This window comes from Haliotis cracherodii, unplaced genomic scaffold (genome assembly GCF_022045235.1).
Source record: "Haliotis cracherodii isolate W230 unplaced genomic scaffold, xgHalCrac1.p SCAF_37, whole genome shotgun sequence".
Classification (NCBI taxonomy): Eukaryota; Metazoa; Mollusca; class Gastropoda; order Lepetellida; family Haliotidae; genus Haliotis; species Haliotis cracherodii.
This window is the reverse complement of record NW_027266294.1, coordinates 1,223,624-1,233,778: the sequence shown is the minus strand read 5'-3', so window position 1 is coordinate 1,233,778 and position 10,155 is coordinate 1,223,624.

Sequence of the window (10,155 nt, the reverse complement as noted above, 5' to 3'; positions counted from 1 at the left end):
AAACATTCATTCAATATATACAGCATCATAAAATATACTTGAGGCTTAAAAACAGTCCATTACACAAATTAGGTGAAACATAAATGGCAGATCATATGACAATACAACAAGGGGAGATAACTCCATGATTAACTCATATCTTATAAACATACGAGATGCAAAATAACATAGTTCCTACCCGGTGTATGGCATTAGGGTGCACATGACGTTCACCAAGCTCCGCCAAGCCAGATATACCAAGCGTACCTAAAATCCGTGTAAACAATATGCAACATTAATTCTACAGTAACTACAAATCAACATATCTATTATCATTACAAACGCATGTAACAAATCAAAACAACTTAGGCTAAAATCACATTCGTCCTTACATTCACATATACACTATTCTTCCTCTCATATATGAAATCAGTCAAACACTCAAACATGCAACAATTCACTCATAGGGAAAATATAATGAATGAATTATATGAGTTATTTGATAGTTATTTTGTATTAATTCTATACTCTGAAATGCACTAAAACCTGACTAAAGTGTTATTTACATTTAGGTTAGATTAACCATTGTTAAGGTTGAATTTACTGGTAATATTTATACCCACACAATACAAATATAACATATAAAGTGTACACACTTATAAACCAATGTAAAGGATTAAATTAAACTGTGAGGTATTTGCATCTGTTTATGACTCCATTACAATCCTGAATGTGCAAAGTTCGAATGTGAAGTGCAGTTTTGAATTAAGAAAGAGGGCAAGAGTTTGAATGATCCAATCGGTGTTGATTAAATCAGGCCACGTAATAATGTGGTAGCCCTACCTATCTACCCTCAATCATATTAGAATGAAACTAACTATAGAGCTAATAATAGACCCAACTTTCTGTGTCCTTATAATTATAGTCTGTATCAAAATGACCAAACCTGTTGATAGAAAAAATACATTCATTTGTTAAAATTTGAAATAATATACCTGCAATTCTTAAAGCAATTGTCATTAAACAAATATCAATGCAACGCTTGAATGACTTAAAACTAATATTTACATAACTATGTAATACAATAATATGTATCTGCCACATATACACATTGTGGATGTGTACTTGTCAGGAACCTCCCCTACCCCTTCCCACCTCCCCCGCTACCGCCATCATTGGTCACATCCGCAGTGGTATATCCAAAGCACTACTTTCTCTCGTTGATGAACAACCAGAATGACGTGGACGTCATTTTCACAGGAGGGAAGTATGTGGCAGTTACATATTTTGACTATTTCTTGTATTCTACCTTTTAAGTATAATTCATGTACATGATTAAATGCAGTTGTAGTCATTTTATTTTATTTCTCAGCTATGCAAGTAGAAAACTTAGGAAATCAGAGGGAAACTATTCAGCTGATCGCCTTGAGTTTCTAGCACTAAAGTGGGCAGTGACTGAAAAGTTTCATGACTATCTGTATGGTAATACTTTTACCATCTACACAGATAATAATCCTCTTACTTATGTACTCACCTCAGCTAAACTTGATGCCACAGGACACGGATGGCTAGAAGCCCTTGCTGCATACAATTTTGACATTGTATACAGACCAGGCCTCAATAATGTTGATCCAGATGGGCTCTCCAGACTACCAGGAACAGAGAATGGTAATCACCACTAGCAAATGTCAGCTGAGTCACTAAGAGCAGTATGCAATACTCTACAAGATCATCCAGTTGTACAGTCCCTGTGCTTCTCTGTAACACCAGAGGTCACACATATGGATCCACCTGGACAGCATCTTCAGACAATGACACAGCAAGACTGGAGAATGGCTCAGTCATCTGATAACATTCTTAGACCATAGATAGAACTGGTGAAAGCAAGGAAGAAACCCAGGCGACAGGATTATCCACCATGTCCAGCCAACACTTTTATCGGCACTTTGACAGTCTGACATTACAGAGCGGATAGACTGGCACTAAGGAATCGAGGTGATACTGATTCAGATAATATAAAGAGAGCATAGTCTCACGATTGATATATGTTAAGCCCATTTCTGGTGTCCCCCGCCGTAATATTGCTGGAATATTGCTAAAAGCGGCGTAAAACCCCACTCACTCACTCACTCTTAATATCATCCAGCGTCAAGCAATGGAGTTACGAAACACTCGCTAAACACCGTACAACCGACTGTTTAATTCAACATTAATGTCTGATCGCGCTAATGCTATGCCCTGATGTGCTTTGCAGGTCATGTTTTTAATTTCATACACATGTACGCAAATAAAGCAACATTTGATGGTGTTTCAGCAACACGCATTGGACAAGGAAGGTTGCTTTTTCATATGTACCCCATCTTGATCAGTCGCTGTATTTACATATTCGGCCTCTAATAACTGTAGTGTTGTGTGAGAATTTATTTTTTATTTGTTCTCGATTACTGTTTTTTAGTTACATGCAGTTTTCTTTTTAAACATTTTCAAATGAAATGCTAACAAACCAAAACAAATGTACTCTGCACAACTGGCGTTGTAGTCTGTGAGATAGTTCCCTGATCATCAGCACTTATTTCGCTGTTTTCCTCACCTGAACTTTAGCAAATACAAGGAGTGGGCCACTTCTATCATTTCCTGTCCTTGTGTAGACAGTCAGACAGCGCCAGGTCCCAGGACAGCCACAGAGTTGTACGCCGTTACATCGAATCTTGTCTGGAAGGAAACACATGAGGATATGTATGAGGATATCAACTGAGTACATTACAGCTATTGTATACATGGAATAGAAGCCCGAGATACTCGTCAAGTTCTACTACTGCATTTATTCTTACATCCTGATTGCTCTATAAGGCTGGTCAAACGCTAACAACGTGACCCACCAAGTTTAAGTGTATGGCATACAGGCACAGAAGTTGGCGCAATTACACAGCAAACACTGTTTTTTCTGATTGTTTCATGTCAATCCGATACACAGTTGTTGGTATTAGGGATGCTGGTCTCGATTTGCCAGTCGCGAAGTATTGACCATAGATACAACATATGTTTTACTTGATGTTATTAATCATATGTGGATGAAACAAATTTAACAATACTTACAGTTAATTCAGAAGTAGATACCAGCTTGAGGTGACCGTTCTTCTGTCTGCGGATCCACCTCCCACCAAGCTGTGGGTGGGTCTAAATCAGTGTGGATTGTAAGCGACTGGTTCAGTGACTCCACCTTCCACCAAGCTGTGGGTGGGTCTAAATCAGTGTGGATTGTAAGCGACTGGGTCAGCGACTCCACCTTCTACCAAGCTGTGGGTGGGTCTAAATCAGTGTGGATTGTAAGCGACTGGGTCAGCGACTCCACCTTCTACCAAGCGGTGGGTGGGTCTAAATCAGTGTGGATTGTAAGCGACTGGGTCAGTGACTCCACCTTCCACCAAGTTGTGGGTGGGTCTAAATCAGTGTGGATTGTAAGCGACTGGTTCAGTGACTCCACCTTCCACCAAGCTGTGGGTGGGTCTAAATCAGTGTGGATTGTAAGCGACTGGTTCAGTGACTCCACCTTCCACCAAGTTGTGGGTGGGTCTAAATCAGTGTGGATTGTAAGCGACTGGTTCAGTGACTCCACCTTCCACCAAGCTGTGGGTGGGTCTAAATCAGTGTGGATTGTAAGCGACTGGTTCAGTGACTCCACCTTCCACCAAGCTGTGGGTGGGTCTAAATCAGTGTGGAATGTACACGACTGGTTCAGTGACCCCACCTTCCACCAAGCTGAGGGTGGGTCTAAATCAGTGTGGAATGTAAGCGACTGGTTCAGTGACCCCACCTTCCACCAGGCTGTGGGTGGGTCTAAATCAGTGTGGATTGTACACGACTGGTTCAGTGACCCCACCTTCCACCAAGCTGTGGGTGGGTCTAAATCAGTGTGGATTGTAAGCGACTGGTTCAGTGACTCCACCTTCTACTAAGCTGTGGGTGAGTCTAAATCAGTGTGGATTGTAAGCGACTTGTTCAGTGACCCCACCTTCCACCAAGCTGTGGGTAGGTCTAAATCAGTGTGGATTGTAAGCGACTGGTTCAGTGACCCCACCTTCCACCAAGCAGTGGGTGGATCTAAATCAGTAGGGGTTTCAAGCGACTGGTTCAGTGACCCCAACTTCCACCAAGCTGTGGGTGGGTCTAAATAAGTGTGGAATGTAAGCGGCTGGTTCAGTGACTCCACCTTCCACCAAGCTGTGGGTGGGTCTAAATCAGTGTGTGGATTGTAAGCGACTGGTTCAGTGACTCCACCCCTTCCACCAAGCTGTGGGTGGGTCTAAATCAGTGTGGATTGTAAGCGACTGGTTCAGTGACTCCACCTTCCACCAAGCTGTGGGTGGGTCTAAATCAGTGTGGATTGTACACGACTGGTTCAGTGACTCCACCTTCCACCAAGCTGTGGGTGGGTCTAAATCAGTGTTCTACTGTAGTATCAGTCAGCTACTGGCAGAGCGGTTGTCCATGCTGGTTTGCATGCTTGTTTGTTCAGAGCAATGTTGTTATTTTTACTGTATCAGAGGGTACTCGTATTCTAGTATTTTACACCACCTAACACGGCAGACATACTTAGCTATGTGCATTCAAAAGCACTACAGTTGATGTGGTAGACCTCTTGGGGCCAGGCGGTTCTCCGGTTCAATACAAGTTAATATAAACCTCACTGCCAAACGTGTGCAGCATGTGTTGTTTTGTGTCTTGCTGGTACCCAGCGGTGTTCCTGTAAAGTTCATAATTTCAAACAGAGAATACTCTCGAATATCTGCTGTAACAGGTTCCATAAGTAAAACACTGATATAAAACGTCAAAGAATAACCCGTCTCGATTATCTGACAAAACAGACTCCTTTGGGGGTAAAGGGCCTATATAGCGATGAATATACGAATAGATCACTGAACATCAGGATGACACGTGCACGAGGTGTTCGCGAAGAGACTCAGCTGGTGAGTGGGGAGGTGTGAAATCTCCATGTTAAGGTTGGGATAGCATCGCGAATTACGTTGACAAGCCACCTGCCATATTTGGTCATTTACTCTGAATAACCGTTTCTAACAGAGTCGATTGTGTTAGGAATGAAACATAATGTCATGAATTAATGCAGCTGATACACATCCTTGACCTGCAGGTACTTCTTGTCTGACATCCATCTGACATCCCTGCCTGTCACAACGTTGACGACCTGCATGCACTGACAGTAACGTCTCTATTTATATGTTCGCTCTTACCAGCACACAGAGGAACGCCACTGTCTACATTTAGCACACAACTGTTACGTCACTGCATTGTTTGAATCACTCATTATTTTCACAACTGTTTGAAAATACTAGCAGCCATTTCTACTATGACCCAGTTGTCAATTAATACACAGTTGGGATTGACAAAACTATATTTTCATTTGACACTCAAGCACATAATTGTCATGTTTGTGTCGAAAAACATGTGTTGCCAACGTGGCTCGAACCCGTCTCGTATTATTTGAGGATGTAGCTCTCTGAACATCCACTTTGTGAATGGAATCTGGCGCAATATAAATGTACTTATTATTAATGGTAAGTTTAGATCATGTATTCGGCTAGTAGAGTCTTATTCAAGAACCAAACAGTTGTTCTTCATAACTGAAAGTAATAATGTACCAGAAAAAGGCACGATGACAATGCCAGCGTTGTAAATACGACACCATGCCTTCAGAACGCACTCGAGGTTGACCAGTTCAGGCAAATTACCGTCTCACCGCGGGTTTATATCAGTACGAATACTGGGCCAACATGACAGGCTTGTGTTATATTACCTGGGAATCTCTCGCCAGATAAATAGGAGTTTCTTAACCATATCCGTCTCATCTCCTACTGCCATGTTTCCAACTCGTGTAAGTAGGACTTAAATGAACGTAATATATATTTGGGTTAGACATATGTTGAATAAATCTATACACTGAGCAAAATGTTTAAACACTGGTATGTTTTGTTCTTGTAACACTCATTAGATATATAACATGTCAACGCCACGGAATACACAGTGTCGATAATCACACAAAACAGATGACATTGGCTTACAGTAAAGGGCAAAGTGGCAGGGCATACACAGTGTCGATTATCACACAAAACAGATGACATTGGCTTACAGTAAAAGGCAAAGTGGCAGTGAAACATATGAATGAATCACTGAAAATCAGTTATGACACCGGGTGTTCGCCAAAGGAGTAAAGCATATTGTTAGAGTCGATTCCCGAGGCAGGGAATCCGGGGTCATTTTCTCACGAAAGCGGGTCTTGATGTATTCTAAGATGAAAATGTGTGAATTATTAATTCGTTAAACACTTGTGTTAAATCTAAACTAAATCTACAATCAAATTTAACTATTAATCATTGCTTAAATACCATCTAACTACATGTGTGAAAGCAGTACTTATGTATGTATGTATGAAGATTATGATTAAATGGATAGGTATAAAAAGGTTATTTTACATGTTCTTAATTTTATTGGCCATTTTCTGTTTCAATTTTCTAGAATATGGCAATCGATCTTATGATGCCTGTGCTCTGACCTTCAAAACCATAGCTGCCAGCTCATTGCCACACAGTTGTTAGTTATGTGTACATAGTTGCCAGGTTATTGTCACACAGTTGTTAGTTATGTGCATATAGTTGCCAGCTCATTGCCACACAATGGTTAGTTATGTGTATATAGTTGCCAGCTCATTGCCACACAGTGGTTAGCTATGTGTACATAGTTGCCAGCTCATTGCCACACAGTGGTTAGTTATGTGTACATAGTTGCCAGGTCATTGCCACACAGTGGTTAGTTATGTGTATATAGTTGCCAACTCATTGCCACACAGTTGTTAGATATGTGTACATAGTTTCCAGCTCATTGCCACACATTGGTTAGTTATGTGTATATAGTTGCCAGCTCATTGCCACACAGTGGTGGGTTATGTGTACATAGTTGCCAGCTCATTGCCACACAGTGGTTAGTTATGTGTACATAGTTGCCAGGTCATTGCCACACAGTGGTTAGTTATGTGTATATAGTTGCCAGCTCATTGCCACACATTGGTTAGTTATGTGTATATAGTTGCCAGGTCATTTCCACACAGTTGTAAGTTATGTGTATATAGTTGCCAGGTCATTGCCACACAGTGGGTAGTTATGTGTATATAGTTGCCAGCTCTTTGCCACACAATGGTAAGTTATGTGTATATAGTTGCCAGCTCATTGCCTCACAGTGGTTAGTTATGTGTATATAGTTGCCAGGTCATTGCCACACAGTTGTTAGTTATGTGTATATAGTTGCCAACTCATTGCCACACAGTTGTTAGATATGTGTACATAGTTTCCAGCTCATTGCCACACATTGGTTAGTTATGTGTATATAGTTGCCAGCTCATTGCCACACAGTGGTGAGTTATGTGTACATAGTTGCCAGCTCATTGCCACACAGTGGGTAGTTATGTGTATATAGTTGCCAGGTCATTGCCACACAGTGGTTAGCTATTTGTACATAGTTTCCTGCTCATTGCCACACAGTGGGTAGTTATATGTACATAGTCACCAGGTCATTGCCACACAGTGGTTAGTTATGTGTATATAGTTGCCAGCTCATTGCCACACAGTGGGTAGTTATGTGTATATAGTTGCCAGGTCATTACCAGACAGTGGTTAGTTATGTGTAGATAGTTGCCAGGTCATTACCACACAGTGGTTAGTTATGTGTATATAGTTGCCAGCTCATTGCCTCACAGTGGTAAGTTATGTGTACATAGTTGCCAGCTCATTGCCACACAGTGGTTAGTTATGTGTACATAGTTGCCAGCTCATTGCCACACAGTGGTTAGTTATGTGTACATAGTTGCCAGCTCATTGCTACACAGCTGAGATATCAGGTCATTAATATAGACTAGAAACATCCACGCGACCTTGTCCTACTCCTTGTTGGACATTGAACAAATCACTTGTCCTCCCATTGTATTTAACACAAGCACTTGCTTCTTGGTAAGATTGACGGATAATGTGCCATGCACGGCCTTTCACACCAAGATTGTATGGTTTCAGTAGCAGCCCCTCATGCCATATCCTGTCGAAGGCCTTTTTGTTATCCAGAAAGGCAACATATATATTTGAGTGTCTATCTTGATAATAGGAAATGGCCTCTTTTAACACATATGTAGCAACACTGGCGCCATGCTCCTTCCGGAAGCCGCACTGGAGACGATGTGGGAAATCAGGATTAATAGTTTTGATGTAGGACTCCAGTCTGTCTAGCAACAGCCTCTCAAATACCTTCCCAGTCACGGATGTGAGAGTGATACCGCGATAATTAGCTGGGTTGCATTTATCTTTATTATTCCTTTTGTAGATGGGAATAATACTTCCAGTTCTCATCATGACAGGCGTGTAACAAGTACTGATCATCATATTGTAGAGGTGTTTAAACAGAAGATTGTCAGCATTATAGAGGTGTTCTACAGTAATACAGTCTGGTCCTGGAGACTTGTTCTTTTTCAGCCTCTTAATGGCTGATTTCACTTCATTAGATGCAATACTTGTTGTCAGGATTGGATCGTTCTCAGATATGTTACTGTTTGCTATATCACAAACCTTTGTTTCCTCATAAAAGTCCGTTTCAAAGTCAGGCCTACCGAGAGGAGACAGCAGATCCCCATAGTAATCAGTCCACATATTGCAGATGTCCTCGGGTGTGTGGCCGTCTTGTCTTTTTACTGTAAAGATGTACATGTTACATTAGTCTTCCTCTGTTTCCTGACATTTCTATAAAATTCACCAATGTCCACTTCACAGGCAGAAATCAGCTCTGTATATTTGTGTCTGTCCCATTGCCGTTCGGCTTTTTTTTCAGACAACGGAAGTTTCATTTAGCTGCTTTATACTGTTTATAAGAGCCATGTGCATCTCCTCAAGGTTTACCTTGAGATATCCATTGTTGTCTAGCATGACGCATCTGGTAGTGGTAGTAGTCTAGACTAGATCCTCTCCAATAGGGTGGAAGGTATGGTCTGTAGTATCCTGTTGGGATGTACATTGCTGTTGACGTGTGGAGAGAGCTCACTTTAGCATCAAAGTAATATTCCACCATATCGCTGTCGGCATGTGTCACGTCTGGAAGGGTGTCACCAAGTATTTTGTTAACTTCAGATGAGTACATCTTCAGTTCAAAGCCATTCGCCTTCTGCCATTTGTAAATTGGGGAAGTCCATAGCTTGTGCTCTGTTAAGAACGCATCACTAAGGAATGATACCACTACTGGTGAATGATCCGATATCTCGATATCGATGCTGTTATTGACAGAGGTCGTCAGCACAGATGATTGAAGAGCATCTGGCAAGAATATATAATCAATCAGAGATGACTGTGTTCCAGCCTTGTTGCACCATGTCTTGAGATGACCTTGAGTGACACCACAGTTGTATGATGGTATCCTGTTTCTTGTATCCAAGAATGACTACAGTGCAGTGGAGCGAGGGGATGCTGGGTAATTCACAAGATCTGTATTAAAATCTTCACAAAGAACAACATAACTGTTTTCTGATAGCTCATCAACCACGTCGAACATTTTCTTGACACTCTCCTCATACACTGATGTGTTGTGATTATCGGAGGGGAGCAGAGCCCACACTACATACATATCAGCACACTATATAGTATGAGCTTATAATAATGCTACAATATGATATGGTGTTATAGAATATGTTGTATGATATAACAAGTTGTGATATGGTACAATCACAATTATGAAATTACAGGGTATGGTATTGTACTGTATGTGCTAAATTATGTGACTGTGTTGAGATGCGATGTGGAATGACGTGAGGTGATTTGGTGAGCTATGTACATAAATTGTATAAAATTGTATATTCTTCAAATTGTACTATAGGCCTGTGGCCTCTTCAGTACGTGAAATAAAGATAGAACACTATCATACTCACATCCACATATCAGTGTACCTGTACATATTTTTCTTAACTAAAATTGCCACAACGCCTTCTCCTCTACATCCTCGCTGGTTAGCCTTAACCTTAGCCACGACGTCAAACTTGTCATTTAGACAGTCAAACCAGCTCTGCGTTCTATCGTTCAACCAGTGTTCACACACTGCAAGGGCATCACAGTCACTCGCTCGTTTCTCTAAGTACTG